Genomic DNA, 16,777 nt, shown 5'->3' with positions numbered 1-16,777 from the left:
GAAGCTGTGGAGATGTTGCACAAGAAGCACACAATAATTACCCCTCTGTTCTTATCCTGACTTCTTTTGCTACATGTTTTTTTTGTTCTCATAGCTTTCCACTTTCTGTGGAGGTAAATGCAGGGCTTCACCCACGGTGGCCCTGTAGTCAACTAGAGAGCTGTTCAGGGAGAGAACGACAGTGGGAACTGATTGGATGCTCAGGTGATCTCAGAAATCATAGGACTGGTGTTAATTTTTAATGTATAGTGTTCAAAAATTGTAAGTGCTCCCAGAAAATTTATTTCATAGCTATTTATTTTACTGGTCTGATTCTTCAGATATCTAAAACCTCCTCGTTTTAACAGGGACATGGCATTTCCCATACCTTCCTCATTCTTTCTTTCAACACCCTTATTGATAGAAAAAGGAGTTATAACATGGACAGAAAGTAAAAATGTTATGGAGGAATATGTGCCTAAACAAATTATCAGTCCAGGGGAAAACCAGTAAGATATGTATAGATGTGAATCTCAAGATAAAAGAGAAGACTGAGTAGACTATTATGGAGAATATTATGAGTTTCTCAGCAAATCAATAGACGTTTCTAAGTAATTAATTGGTGATTAAGTCATTATTTTAAAACAGAAGGCAAATTGAATTCATTCCTTTGCACTGTAGTAAAATTTAGAAGATTAAAAACTTTTAAATTAGGCATTAATGCTGCAAAGGTAGCACTGGTTCTGACCATTAACTTGGGATCTTAAAAAAAAAAAAAAAAAAAAAAAGAAAAGGCAGAATCTAGTGTCTAACTGCTACGTTGCATGTCATACAATTTTGGCTTAGTTTTGCCGTAGGACACCACAGATGATTTGAATACACAATCGTAAGTAGAAACATGGAAGTAATGGAAGGACTGATTCGTAACTTGATATCATGGAGTACCTCATGTTAGTAAGTCAAACAGGATTCAACTCATGAAAATCGCTGGTGTAAATCCATACAGAAAATTCAAATAAAACCTGACTTTGAAAGTTTGAAATACCACTTTTATTTTTCACTTCCTCCTGTTATTATTCATAATCTCATACTATCCTGAGACCAGGAAAACAAACTCCAAAAGAGGCAAATTTTATTCTAACTTCTGGTCCCTCCAGAGCAATAGGAATCTTTCAAAAAACCCCCTGTTCCTATGAGGATTTAAATACAGTCTGCAGACCTGAAAATAGTGAGGTATTCTGAGAAAGGATTCAGCGAGCATCTAGCGTAGCCGAACAACCAGCCTTCAGATTAACAGCTCTATTGTGATTGATCTCTGGGAAATTTTTCTAGCAGTACAGATGTAATAATAGTTATTTCAATTTATCTGAAATGCATCTGTTTATAATTATTCTGGCTCCTTAAGTGATCCCAGTAAACTCTGCAAGTTCAGATACTATTGGAGGGAAAGGACCTTGTGGCTGCACAGCATACTGAAAGTTCTAACACATTTTATCAACATTTACATAATCAACACTCACAGCCAAAATCAATGTCCAAATTTGTAAACAGTGATCTACCTCCATCCCAAGTTAATGGCTTTATATAAGGAGTAACAGGTCATGTAATGACTTTTTTTTCCTTTTTATTTTTTGTAGTCAATTGGATCAGTTGTGTTTGCACACTACTCTTGCTATTGGTTTTATTGACTGTTCTTCCAGTATTTCTCCCTTGGCAAGTTTGCTTTTGTGCTTATCTATTAAAACAATTCAGTGAACGTGGAGGGTGAGGATTCCCATACACCATGTTTTCTTCCTGTTGTTCTCCCCACACCCCCTTTGACCTTACCATTCTACCTCTGTCTTCCTTTTCCTCTGCAGTTACTCCTTCAGTTAGCTCCTCTCCTTCCCTCTGCACCCCTGCTGCTGAAGCCGGAGGTGAAATCAGTCTGTGCACCTGCCTTTACTGATTGCATTTGTATTTGGTGTCACTGGAGAGCTCTATTGCAATGACTGTGCATGGGGTTGGCTCAGCACTCCCATCTTTTTCAAGCGTTCAGAGGCTGAGTTGTATTTTTCTGCTTTTTATCACAACTCCCGTGGTTATGGCTAATGAAAAGAAAAAGGAAATTGTGTTACTTGTCTAGAAAAAGTGGCTAAGCTAAGTCATCTCTGTGCCCTTATGCTGACAAAATTTTGAGAGACCTGTCTTGAAATTACGATGGATGCGAGTACACACTTGAATTCTAATGTATCGTCTGATATTCTACCACAGAAATTATATTTTGGAGCTACCAAGTCACCAACACAGTTACTTCTTATATTGTAGTAGATTTCAGCTGAAAGTCTTAGAAAGAACAAACTCTATTTGAAGCTAATGGCTCTTTTTATCACTGAAGTCACATACAGCTGAACATTAAGTGCTTGGATAAGACTACATGGCTTGCAGATCTGTTCCTGCAAAGTGAAGAAATAAAGAATAGTCTAATATTTCATTCTTTGAACATAGGAAAGCTAGTAAGTTGAAAACTCTGGTACCATTCTTTTTTTTTTTTCTTTTTCTTTTTTTCTTTTTTTTTCTTTTTTTTTTTAAACAAAATGTTTTAAACCACTGTTTCTCTCTTGCTTATGTCTTTTCTGAAGGAAATGCTCTCTGAGATGCTGCAGTGCTGTCATCATGCAGCCTGCCCAAGATGATTTCTTGTGCTTAAAGACAACACTGGAAGTCCAAATTAAATGAGTCAGTTAATATGATGTCGCACATTAGACAGTGCCATTGTATCCTCACTGCGGTGCAAAACTACGTATGTGCACTGCAGTCTTTCTATTGCTTTTGGAATACCCTCAGATACAGAAACATAACAATTGAAATAGTCATGTATAAGGTGCAATGAATTTGCAACATTTTTACAGCCTGGAAGAAAGCAGAGCTGATTTCTTTGGAACAGTGAAATCTCTTGTTTTACCTAGAGATTATAAATTGACCAGGCTTAGATATCCTTTTAATATCAGTGAAGTACTGCTTAGACATAGTTTTTTAATCCACCAATTTTTTTTTGGTCAGAATATTTGAGATTTTCTCATTTTCTCATATGTGTGAATCTAGTGTCAATCAAATCTACACCAGTATCAGAAACAAAATGTTTCAGATATGCAAACATGAATCATTAACAAAGTTTAGTCATTTTAAAAAGGTCTTCTGAACAGTTTAATCCAGCCTTATTAGTCTTGATTGCTACTAGCTCCATCTAGTATATATTTGTGAGAAGCTCCTTTTATGAAGAGAAAGGACTTTTTAGAACTCTAAGTGACTAAAGATACTGTTTTCTTGATTTTTTTTTTTTCTAAATAGAGGGAACTCAGTGGCTTTCTAAAATACAGTTCCTTGCTGTTGTGATGCCAAAGTCAGAGGCTTCTGACTATAGTTAGACTACAGGAGTTCATTAAGTACAGATTTTTGTTACCTGTTGAAAATAAGTAGATCTTATAAGTTTTGTTGGTACTTGAATGGAAACTCCAGAATCAAATTAAAAACCAGAAACTACACACCTCAGTGAACCTTGTGAGAATTGGCGTTGAATTAGGCCTCCTTTTGGACTAGTTCTTTGATTCCTTTTATTCTTGGCTTTTCATGTTAGGAATTCCTGCCTTGCAGTAGGTTTGTGTAGGTTGATTGACTCTGTTGTATTGCTAGTGAACATACTGGCTGCCATTTTATACAGTGTTTTCAGGCATTGTCATCAGAGCTGCATTTGGGAAGTGAAGTTGGAGTACAGAGGAGCTTAAGAAAACCATGGTGAAGAGGCACTGATAGTCTATCAATTGACTTAATAAAAATGACAGAAAATATTACCAGAGGAGAAAGTTAAAAGGTATCATGTAGATTTAATGGGAATAACTGTTTACTGTGTGTAATCATAACTTAATGAACGTATCTGAAAAGATTTCAGTTTTGTGTGCAAGTTAAGGAATCGTTCACTTTAAAACATCACGTGAAGTTTTCAATTAGTGTGCATAGATGGGAAGCCATATTTTATTATTCATAAAATAACACATTAATCATTCTCTGGTGACATTGGGAAATCTCTTTGAATCTGAGAGATATTTCCAGTGGGTAACTCCACCTGCACAGGACTCAGATTGGTGATTTTCTGGAGAGTCCTGTACCTCTCCATTGACAACTGAGAAAGACAGTGGTACGCATTTTGGCTAACTAGTTCATTTTTGGATGGTGAAAGTTAGGGGAAGTGAGTCCTGTTGTTTCCATGATGCAGATCCTTATATGCTTTTAAACTACCAAACAGATTTTAAAGTGAGGGTTGAGTCTGACCTACTTACATCAGTGTTACGATGTCCCTCTTGACAATCTTTGATATCTCATTAAGAAGCCTGCTGCCTGTTTGGGCTTTGAGTTAACCAGCCTTACACTTTAGAATTCTTTGCAGTTTTCCTGGGCTCAGTTTCAAGCTTTTATGGATTCTTGCTTTCAACTTCTGTTTCCCTCATTTCTTGATGATGGAGTTGCGCCACATCATTAACCGTAAGATGTGTCATTGTAAATGTTCAAAGAATGATGGATTTTATTACGCTGCCAACACAGCCATGTTGAGGAGACTATCTTTCATATATTATTGATGCTCTAAACCATTATTTTTAATAGCATTTTTCACTGGGAGAAGAATACCAATGGAATGGAAGCATAGGTGAAGATGACTTCTGGAGCAATAATCCAGTAGGAAGTCAGTCTCTCCAGAGTGTCTCTGTTTGAGTGTGTGCACTTTTTTACTTTGAGCCACTAACTAAGGAGGATTTACTGCTAAAAATGGAGGATAATTTGACAACTGGTAATTAATTATCATATCTGAAGAATCACATGTATAGAACTTGACATGGTAAGTGTTTGTTGTTTTGTGAGGTTTCTTTAACTGAATTGCCTGTGGCAGTCAAGCATCAGAAATTGTAGGTACATGGCTTTGATTGAAGTGGTTCAAGCACTGTTTCCTCCTTAGCCTACATTTTTGATTTGGGATTTTTCCCAATAAACCTGAAAAATTAGTGTCCATTCCAACTTATATTCTCTCTAAACAATTCCAAATTTAGTTATATTATGCCATCAAGTATCTAAGCTTTTTCTCCTAGGAATGCAGTGTTTTCTCTCTGATTTTCAGTTCTCATAATTACAAATTTCAAAATGTCTTCCTTGCAAACATGAAGGTTTAAGTGTGTCTGGTCTGCCCCTGAGGTGAGTGCACATAATGTGCTGCTTCCACAGGGAGATCTCTAAGCCTGGGAGAGGACCAAAGGGGAGCCAGATAACACAGTGGGTCTCCAGACAGTGAAAATATAAAAGAGACATGCTGAAAGTTTTATTTTGGTACCCAAATTAAGGCTTCTGCAGTTTTATTTAGTTCCCCTTTTGACAAGTGAAAACAGGGTTGAACGTTTTTATTTACAAGTATGTGTCTGTAAACATGGTCAAAGAAACTCTGTAGCCTGATATTACCTAGAGGAAATGAATCTGTTTCTCTCTTGTTTTGTGGGTTTTTTTAAAAGAAGAATTCAGTCCTCTGCCTTGAGCTTTTCCCTTCAGAGGAGATATTTCCTGAAGAGCCGATAGCTGTCTAAGGCTCTGTGGCTGCGCATGAAAGGCAAAGGGAATGGGATATTACAGACTCTGCTGCTTGAGCTAAAAAGAAAAAAATCCAGCAAATTTCAGCAGTAGGAGTGCTTGCAAGCTTTGCTGTTGTCCAGCCAGCTGGATTAGAAAGGGGGCAGGAGGGCCAGGCTGGATAATTCACATGATCAGGTATGATCATAGCTTCTGGCTGGTGAATTTAAAAGGCTAATACCTTACACAGATTTTAACACGTTCTGATCTGTTTCTGGTAAAGGCAACAGAATAACTCACATTAACATTAATGCCAGGTTTTCACCCTGTGCATTCCCTCTCTTTTGTAACACTAACACAGGTCCCAAGATTGTAAAGCATCTCTGTAAATGTGTTGCTTAAAAATAGTCATGAATGCTAATAGCTCCTACAAATACATCAGGCAGTGAAATCATGAAAGAATGTGATAAAATAAGCAGATGAATGTCACTGTTACTTTTCTGTAAAATTGTCCAAGCAAAAGGCTGCCATTAGCGCAGGGTTGGATTATTCAGCTCAAGTTCAGGGTATGTATACTTCAAGCTTTTTTTCTTTGTTTATAGGGCTGCCTTATGATTACACTGTGACTTCACAAAGTGTAAAGCTTTCTGTAACTGCTGTCTGTTACAGCAGGGATTTGCGCCAGCTGCTCCTCCAGACAGGGAGGTGTCAGCACTGCTCCCTGGTTACATCCCACCTTTCTTTGTTAGTGTTAATGACTTGGTCAAGTCTGAGGATTTTTCCTCCCTTGGTACAGATCAAGGACAGTACAGAACTGATTAGATTTCCAAAATAAAAAGATAAGTATTTTATCTAGTGGTCACATGTACTATGAGGTGAAGGACTACTTTTACATTTATAAATCCTACCGTTCACCTGTAAGTCTGCTGTAATCCATTGGGCTCTGCTCAGTTGTTACATAGTATAAATACTGTTATTAGATGATCTATTTAAAACTTCTTTTCCCTTGTCCTTCAGAAACAAACAGCAAGGAAACATTTTACAGATGAACATACAGAATTATAAACTATGCTGCTACTCATTATTTCTTTTCCCTTGCTTGTCAGTAAGCACAATACTTTATAACTTTTATTTTCTTTGTTTCCTATCCTGAAACTTTGTTCAAGCAGCTTTGTTGTTAGACAGAGAACTAGTGAAGCTAAAGAAAAATTCTTGGTGGCTCAAAAGGAAAAGAAAAGCCTGTAAATAATAGCTCCTAATTTACTGAAGTTGAAAGGTAATTCCAAGAAGTCTCTTCTGTTTCTAATTAGCTTGTCGCCTTTAAAAAGCTGCCCTAGGAAAGCTAAAACCAAACCATGTAAAAGGAAAACAGCTGAAAATCCTTGTGAACCTTCAGTCCTCAAAAAGAAAGCAGCCTTCATGTCATAAAAATTGCAAATCCTGACCCACTGCTCTTGTTTTCTTTGTGCTTCTCTATATAATTATGAAATATTAATTATAAATTTTACCCACCAATAGTGTAACTGGCTTCAAAAGTAATGAAATAAAGCACCCTTATTGCAAACAAGCAAAACATATTCCACTGATTGATCTGCTGTTTTAAATTTAGTGCTCTGTAAAAATGTCAAGACTGTATTCCAAGGTGAGCCAAAACACATCTGGAAATGACAGATTGTTTCATAGAATGGAAATCCTCTCTTATAACAAGCTCTTGTCCTGAGATACAGAATCCTTAAAGAAAAAATAACTGAGAAAGGAAAAGCATGGATTGCAGTACAATAATTGTAAGGTCTTGGGGATTTTTCTTAATATGCTGAACTAAATTATCGGGAAATGAAGCTTTGGATTGGATTGGGTTTTCGTATATTATACGTATTCTCTGCACGAAACATGTTATGCAAATATATCATCAACTTTGGCCTTAGATTATAATTTGATTTTAATCATAATAAACATTAATTATTAATATTAAAATAAAATAATCTTTAGTAATGTTGGGATATATGGGCAGAAAAATGCTGTTGGAATCAGCTGTCAAACTGGAGCGTATGACTGGTTGTAATGAGATTCTCCATGAAAACCTAACTGAATTTTACCCATGTACTTGTGGGTTACACTTGTCCTTCACTTACCTACTAAGTTATTAGCGTACAGAAGGATGATTCAGCACCGTCACACAGGTGAGCGGTCCCTGTTCACACAGGCAACCCTATTGAAATGACCCCTCTTGATGAGGATGGCAGAGCTGAAACTCAAGGAATTATCTAGCACGAGGATAAAAAAATCAAAGAAAAAACCTGAATATTTTCTAATACTTGAGGCAAGCTGTTTACAGTTGCAGCCCTGTGGTTTTTCTGCATTTGTATGGCCCATTGATCTTCTTCCAGGGGAATAACATTTTAATTGCTGTGCATTTTTTTTCTTTCCTTACCTCACCAAAGGAAGCTGCTGCTGCTTTGCATAAGGAATTTAAGCCGTCTTTGTCAGAAGAGGTGCTTTGTTTTGTTGTTATGAATCTTTAGCTGTCCAGTATCCGATACTATTTCTCTTGGTATTAGTGGATAAGTGTCTCTGGCTTATGTTATTAGTTCAGGTGCCAGTGTGCTTAAGCAAATAAGCTTTGAGGGATCTTAACTAGAGTGGCAAGAAACCAACTCAAGCATTTGCATCTGTGTCACAGTTAATCTGCAAATATTAATTTAGATAATAAGGGTAAGGTATGCATGGAAAATCAGTCATCAGCTGTCACCTTTGAAGTTATATTGGTGAAATATCAGGGTAAGGGCAATATTATTTTTTATTTCAAGTGATCCATGTTGTTGAGGGAGGGTCTTCCTTACAGTTTTATAGTCTTCTCTGTTGCCCTGAGAAAGCCAACATGGAATTTTTGGTAGATGAACAAGAAAATCATAGCAAAAATCCTTTTAGGAATTTTTTTGTTAGGAAGATGAATTTCACTGGAAGTATCTACCAAGTTTTAGAGATTTAAGTGGGTGACATTAGTTCTAAAACTTCCCCTTTACATGTTTTCTAATTCTGAAATGTCCATTTCTTTCCACAATTACTGTGCATTGTGCCCCAGCCATTATTTTCTATTGCTGTACTTAGCATGAAGTATTATTGCTAGTCTTTTCACTTGTAAGCTGTACTAGTAGAGAGGCACACATTTAAGTTTGTAGCATAGTTGCAAGACTCTGGATTTATACCAGTCTTTTGCCTGAGCTGTCTGAGTGAGTAAGAAACAGCTTGAGAGAAAGCTGTTCATTATTTCTGCGTTTTCTGTTCAGAGAAAAGTAAGAAGGAATCTATAATTGAACCAGGCTTTTCTTTGGAAAAACAATTGCCTTCATTTTTGGGGAGGAGAAATTCCATTTCCACATGTCAGTGGTGGCATGTCTGATTGTAAAGCGGGTAAGTCTAGAAGGCTAAAGGCACTTTCTGTAGCACACCTATAGCTTAACCCCTGAGACTTTCTTTAAAATTAATGTGATGCTCAAGTGTCGATACCAGTTGACACGGCTCTTGACCCGGGAGACAGATACTGACCAAAGGTGAAATTTGACAGAAAATGGAAGTTAACCTGTGCATTATTAAATACATTATAAAAGTCTTCATCAGCTTGCCATTATTCATATTTTAATCTGGTGATAACTTTGTCCTTTGAGATGAGTGTTTGAAGGTAGAAGAAATTAATGGCTAGGAATAAAAGTTTTGCTTAACTCGAAGGTTTCACAGCTTTCCAATAGGTACTGGTTACATGCATGCTCTGAGTCAGGGGTCCTCAAACTACGGCCCGCGGGCCAGATACGGCCCCCCAGGGGCCTCAATCCGACCCCTGGTATTTACAGACCCCCCCGCTGGGGGTTGGGGGGGAAACCAAGCAGCCGCAGATGTCTGCCTGCGGCTTCATCCGCACGCCGGCCCCCTGCTTAAAAAGTTTGAGGACCCCTGATCTAAGTGGTGAGCAGGAGTCAGTGGGATGCTGAAAAACAGAATATCAACTCCACTGAAGATAATGTTTTCCTATTTTGCTAGTTACCAGTTTATTGTAGGTGACATTCACTTTCCTCCATGTCCTTCTGGGGGCTGCTGTGCACCTTACTGACAGAGGATTTGGCTGAAAAGTGGTATGATCTTGAAATGTCTTCCTTGATTCACACCTGGAATTGGCAACAAATGCAGCCTGAATATTTAATATTTTTTTTTTTTCCTTTGAAAAGAACACTACTTTTGGAAAAGTACTTTTATTATTGGCAGTTGGGCAAAAACTGCTTCTCCTTCCGTAAGTCTTTTGACGTGTAAGACAACAATTGACATAATATAGCCTAGTAAGCAACTGCTTGTGTTACTTATGGTCCATCACAGCTTTTGCCTTGCTTGCTTGCATGATATTTTATTGTTTGTCATTTCCTGTGAAAGATTGCTTAGTAATTCCTATATAGCTTTTACTTAGATTCATAACATTTGAGAATTATATGAAAATATACTGAGTATCATCTTTGATTACATAAAAGGTATGTTTTAAAGCCAATGGTCTTTTGAGAATAAGACAGTAAACTAAAGCACATCTCTTTTGGAAAAAAAAAACACCCTATTATGTTTCTGTCATTAATCATGCAGGAAACAGTGGGCTGTGAGAAACTAATGAAAAATGCTTTGGAGATGCTTCCTGTAAAAGTGAAAAGGTTTGCATGATAACATTGTTTTTACACAAAGATAAAGCTGATTTCATAAAGCATCTCACAGTCTGAGTAAATAGTTGTAAATCAGCTGCAATACTGAGCAAAGACATTAACCACACAAACCCTTCTGATTAAATTAGATTTTCTTTTACTGAGAACTGTCTGTTAATTTCTTGTTTGATTTTTAGAATCTTAAAATCTCTAGTTTGTGGAGTCATAGAAAAATGTGTATGGAAAGGGGCACCAAGTGTCTATGCAATGAACTTAGGGCTTGTGGCCAAATAATAAAAAATAATTGTAATAAGTAGTAACCAAACCAAAACAGAACAGGCAAGAAGCTAGGATGTGGTGGCTGAGGTGCATGAGCTTTCAAATCTAATGAAGAGAGGAGGAAAAGTCACCATCAAGCTAAGCACAAACAACATGCAAAGTGTGGCACCTAAAAAAAAAAAAAAAGAGCTGAAAATGAATGATTGGATCAGTTATTGCTTCCCACCCCTTGCATTTCAGCAACAGAAATTATGTTGCTGTTCTTAATGTTAGAAATTTTGGGGTTGTTTTTAATTTTTTTCCTTGCATATAACTTCAGTCTTTTGCAGCTGCGGTTTTGGCCCTTTCCTGCTTGTGTCCCATCCATCATGGTTATGGAGAACTGGTTATTCTTTCCCTTGTTCCAGCTGCTTGTTATCTAATAGAAAGCTGCTGCAATGTCCTCTCCTCACTCTTCAGGCTAAGCAGACCCCATTCTCTCAGTTTTCTGATCTTCCAGTCACTCTTGTGCATGTACTGCATACGGACATTTCATTCCAAACAGAGGTAATCCTATAGCTATATATGACATATATATATATATATACACTAGAGTTATATGCCATGATTTTTCTAGCAAACAGTGATATACATTCATGTCTTCTGCATTTGTTTTTGACGCACTTATATAAGGAACAATTTGACATTGTACCGTTTCCCCAAATACAAACGTACCCACAGGCCTTCTTTTCTTATAGCCTGTGCGCGTACCCGTCTGTGTATGTCTTAATGTCTTGCTACTGGAAGAAAAGCCATTAATCTACAATGGAGTTAGAACAGTGTCCCTAATAACATCAGTAGCAGTATGGCATACTGGAACCTAAATTTGACATTGCCTCTGTGATATGTAGGACCATTACTCTGAAATACGATGATGCTTTTATATAAAGTCACCCTGATTCCTGGTCACTGAAGTTCTTCCATGGAGAGAAGTCTTTGCAGGAAAAAGGGATTTTTCAGATTTAGAAGTATGTGTCATTGTTTCACTCAAGCAATACAGTTGTACTTTATACGATTTTAATTTTTGTTCTAAGGATGGTAATTGCATCTTGAGCTGCATCCAACACTGAGTTCTTATGTGTTCATAAATATTCTGGAAATGCCAGTGTAACTGAGATGCTGCTGGAACCTTTTCAAGAATATCCATCTAATAACAACTTCCTTGGAAGGAAGTGCTTTCAGAAACTTGCCAGGGTCTGTTTAACGGGAAAGATTTAATAACGTGGAGCAATTGGTGAGGCAGACAAATTAACAATGTGCATGAATTTGTATTTGCATGCTAAGTATGTGCCAACATTAAAATCCCTTAACAATAAGCTTGTTTTTCCACCTCCATAAAGCCAATTATTACACATACGCTGTATCGAACTCTTTCAGTTCCCAGTCAATCTTACACTTAATGCTGAATGCTTATATTATTTAAAGATCTGAAAATTTCTGATAATTTCTTGCCAGAAAAAGCAGGAAAGATCTGATGATATACAAAACTCCTGAGCTTGTGGTATAGCAACATGGTGTAATACATGAAAATAGTATCTCATAACCCCAAACAAGAGCAGTGAAACAATGTCAGTGTGATCTTAAGCAAAATTGCATCTCTACTAGTCTTACCACATCAACAAGTTACCTTAGAAAGTATTGGAGCAAGTTCAATATTCTAGACTAAATATTGTGTGTTTAAACTTGTTTGGCTGCTAAAATTTTGGGATTAGGATTAGAGGGGGAACAGGTAGAGCATTAGGAAAACTAAAATCTTTTGATCTGTTTGCCATGAGGTTAGAAGAGAGGTCATGAAACTAGGAAAAGTAAGCATACAGGGTAGTTCTGTGCTCCCTTGTAAACGTATGGTTTCAAAAGCTGGTAAATCCAGCAACTATTTCCTCCTGCCATGTGTATGAGACTTTAATTAAGACAACAGATTCACTTGTGTCCTAAGTGTCCTTTACAGCAGTTTTAAATCACTAAGAACGCTCTTGATTTTAAGGGTTTTTGTCCTACTGAGCTATTAGGTATTTCTACAAAAATATGTGATTTAACAGCATATCTTCAGGGTAAGTAAATAGGCAGAGAGCTTAGTTCAGCCATCGAGCACTGTGATCTTTTGCAGAGATGGAAAAATATCTTTGTTGTCTGTTTTGTGGCTCGTGCTTTCTAGGCAAACCTGGACTCTAGCAGGGTGTGCTGCTTTTGCTTGCTAGGTGCAACATGGGGCATTGACCCACCTCTTGTTTCCAAGCATCACTGAAGTCTTCTCTGGTGACCTGGAGCAGAGCACTCCTTGTCGTGTCAGATTTTATAGAAACTCTTTTGGCAGGGTTGCCCTTTACAGAGTACTGAAAAGCACCTCTGTGCTGGCTGATCTCTGCATTTCTACTTGGGGATGCTGCGGGTGATGGGCTTTTGAGATTCTTCCTGCCATGAATAAACAGCATTAAGGCATGTTCGCTTGAGGGCTTACTTGACCCCTTTAGTCTGTCATGATCATAATAGGAATAAAGGCCTGCTTTTTAGTTCTGAATATTATATGAAGGGTGTTTCGTCCTCCTTCTTCCTTCTCTGCAGGGATGCTTTTGGTGTCAGAGCTTTGTGGCTAACTGATTAAGTGCAGTGGTGCCTGGGTGAGCCTCAGGGTAGGGGAGGTGCTTCACCTGCCCTAGCTAAAGTGCCTCCCTTGGTTTGTGAAAGGATTTGTGCATCTGGAGAGCCTGTGTTTCTCTGCTGAACAGAACCATGCAGTGGTAAAGGCATCCACCGTCATAAAGGTGGATCCAGACCCTGCTACCTGATGTGAGGGTTTTGTTTAAATGTTCTGCTCTAGATGCTCCAGCAGTTGATATAATTACAAAAAAAAATCAACAGCAACTGGTATCCAACTTGTCAGCTCTGACCAGTTGGGGCACCCAACTGATGTGCACGAAGCTACTGCTTTAACATCAGACTTTCATTATTTCTATCATTTTCAGGAGCTTTCTTCCTGTTATGGCTACGAGTGCTGACATTGGCTTTACCTGCTCTGAATTCAAATGCTTTTAGGGGAATGCAGTCCCTGAGGCCCACTTTTCTCCTCTATACTATAACTGGATTAAAAACCTAGGCAAAGCAGTCTCCCTCTGCCTTTTTTCCCCAGTCAAAGTGAAGCTCAAACTGTAGTGCATCTGTTGTGATGATTTTACAGCTTAGAGCAGTGTGGTTTTCATATTCTCTATGGTTTTCTTTAGAATACTAACGTAATTATTTTTTTTTTTTCCCCCATATGCTGGCACTTCTGATTATGCATGTGAACTTCTAAGTAACATTAACCCTATGGAAATATGTTCAGCCTTACTATTAAAAATTATGTGTTCTTGGGTTTTTCTGCTCACAAGGTGTTGCTACTTTTTTGGACAAGGCTATCACTTGTTTCAGAGGTGTTGGTGGCGTATTTCCTATTGCTTCATGCTGGAAGCAGAAAGGAAAAATATATTTAGAGAAGGATTTGAAGGGAGATTATTTTAAAAAGAATTTTGGTATGTGTTCAGCCATCTTTTTCAATACATTTTATTAATTGAAACAAGGAGTTTTGTGCCAATTTTGGTAAATCCAGACTGTTCAGAATCAGCATGGCATTTTCTATGGTAATGCAATGGTAGGAAATCCTGAAGGACGTTATGGACGTGGTCTTCTGAAGGTGTGAATCATCAGTAGATATGTGCAAAGTGAAAGAATGTTAAGTTGGTGAATCATATTTGAAACTGAAATAAGGCATGTCAGTTCCTTTATACACATCCACCCACCTTCACACGTACAAATCTGCTTTAATGCTGAGGAACATCCAGATCTTTGCTGCTGTTGCCAGAGAGAAGCATTTTGCATCTGATCTGTGTCCAGGTAAGCTCTTGAACAGGAGACCATCCTTGATACCTTTCACAGTTGAGCATTTCTGTTACTTCTATAATCCTCAATATACATTTTTTCCTTTATCGTTCTACAACACTAATAATGATATTACATCTTCTCTTATACCCTAAGAACAAAAATTATCCTTATTTATCTGACTTTGTAAGCTGGTTTTCCACTCCTGCTTCAAGGGTTCTTGAAACTCGGGGAGGTTTGCTCTGAGGCAATTGTAATGTGAGGTCATAGATGGCAATACACTGTCAAACACTGTCAGGTTTTGCAGCTCTTAATTTGCTGCAGTGTTTAAACTCTTGGATTCAATTTCCTGGGGGAAAACTGAATTTCTTTCAGATTAAATGTTGGTGGCAAAAGTGTTTCAAAGAGTATGAATATGAAATTGAGTCTGCTTATATAGACATGTCATAAATTCCTTCTGTAAATTACATCTATCTGCTAAGGGGATAGATAAAATGCTGTGTGACCCTGAAGACTGTGCAGATGGCACATTACAAACAGCAAATATTTGAAACTAGTTCTGGACAGTAAAAATATTGCAGGCAGAACATATGCTGAGTTGTGTTCATGTAAAATTCTAACAAGCTTAATAAGAAAGCTTGCATGTAGCTGATGGACATGGTGTATCTCCAAGATGGTCAGATCAATCATTCATCTGAACTGGGAATGTGCGTGAAGAACATTTATTCAGGGAATCTTAAAAGCAGAGGTATTGCTCATGAACACTGCTTTATGTACTATGGAAACTGAAATACGGTGGAGAAAGAAAAGAGCAGCCACTGAGCTGTGGTGTTGGCATACTTGACTGGAAAAGATGTAGAAAATACAGTATTCCATTTGACATATGAATACATGTAGCTTAAGCAGACTAGATAAAATATCCTCTTTATTAGTCTTAGAATTAATAAATCTACAGGATATCATAACATCTCCTCAAATGCATGAATGTCTATAGGGAGACATTTTCTGATGTTCTGTCATCCTCTTACAGAGCAGTCTGAAAATCAAACCATTCACTCAGACATTAGCTATTAAAATTAGACTCTGAAGTGATCAGGTTAATAGGTACTAGAAGGACATTGAGCATACCAGGAATTTTAAAAACAGGTAATACAAAACACTAGAAAATGTAGCACTGTTTCAGAATAGGAAAGGATGAATAGGTATTGCCCACACCAGGAGAAGTGTCAGAACTAAGCACCTGTCTAAGGGGAAATACTAATAATGTGCTCTTTGTATACTTTTAACACAGGAAAAGCTTTAGAATTTAGCCCAGAGTTCAGAAGCCTGTAGGCAGAAAGGAAAAGCTGTGTGGCAAATCTCTACATTTCTACCTAGCTGTAAAGCTTGGGTTTGTTTTACTTAAGTTCCTGCTGCTGAAAATGCATTGCCCTGCCACCAAATAGGCTAAAAGTAGGTCCTCTCCTTGTTGCTCCAGTGAAGAACAGCTCTCTTGTGAGTTCAGTGGCTGGAACGGTTAGGCAAGGACCCAACTGGAAGTCTTTCCAAGTTTTTTCTGAAGAGATTAAGGGACCTAAGAGACCTGTACAGGCATGGAGTATACTTCTGGTTTGACCCTTGCTTATGGAGCTTACTGCTATGTGTTAAAGTTTTATTTCCTTCCAGTAGTGGAGTTACACTGCCGTAAACCAAAGACCTTGAAGAGGTAAAAATGGTGTTTATAGTATTTTCAGGTTTTACCCACCTGATTATTTAGGATAGATGACACAATTTATTGGTGGAAGCAGCATATAATGAGAGCCACCAAGTTCAGTTTGCTTCTCCCTGATGGCAACTCAGAAATGATGCATAGGTTCGTAGACCTTAAGTAGGCATAAGGACTATTAGGATTTTAAGTAGGTCAGGTACTTGCATTCAGCTACTGGCAAACTAAACATGTAACTTCTGTGTTAAAACAGCATCTCATTACATAGATGCTTGATCCTGTTTTGAAGTGTCTTAAGTAATAAAGAATCAAAACATCTACATGAGGTGTTTTTTTTGTGTTTACTTAAAACCTCATTAAAAACAAATGCTCTTCCGTTTGCAATCAGTTTCAGCCTCCAACAGTTGGAACTTTTTCTGCTATTTTTGACTGCAAAGGTAATATGAAGTTATTTTCCCATGGAATCTGTCACAATGTAGCATAAGCTCTTTGTAAACCATAATCAGGTCATCTTTTTGACCTTTCTTGAACAACACAAAACAGACTGAGTTTCTCAGAAGTTCCTCTGTGATGATTTCCAGAGCTTTTTTTCATTCATGTCTCTTCTTTTATTTCTCAGGTACACCCTAAAAAGTGGGCACAGTCCTTAATAACTTTTGCAGAA

Source organism: Falco biarmicus, chromosome 9 (genome assembly GCF_023638135.1).
Source record: "Falco biarmicus isolate bFalBia1 chromosome 9, bFalBia1.pri, whole genome shotgun sequence".
In the NCBI taxonomy this organism is placed as follows: domain Eukaryota; kingdom Metazoa; phylum Chordata; class Aves; order Falconiformes; family Falconidae; genus Falco; species Falco biarmicus.
Note: the sequence above shows the minus strand (reverse complement) of the source record.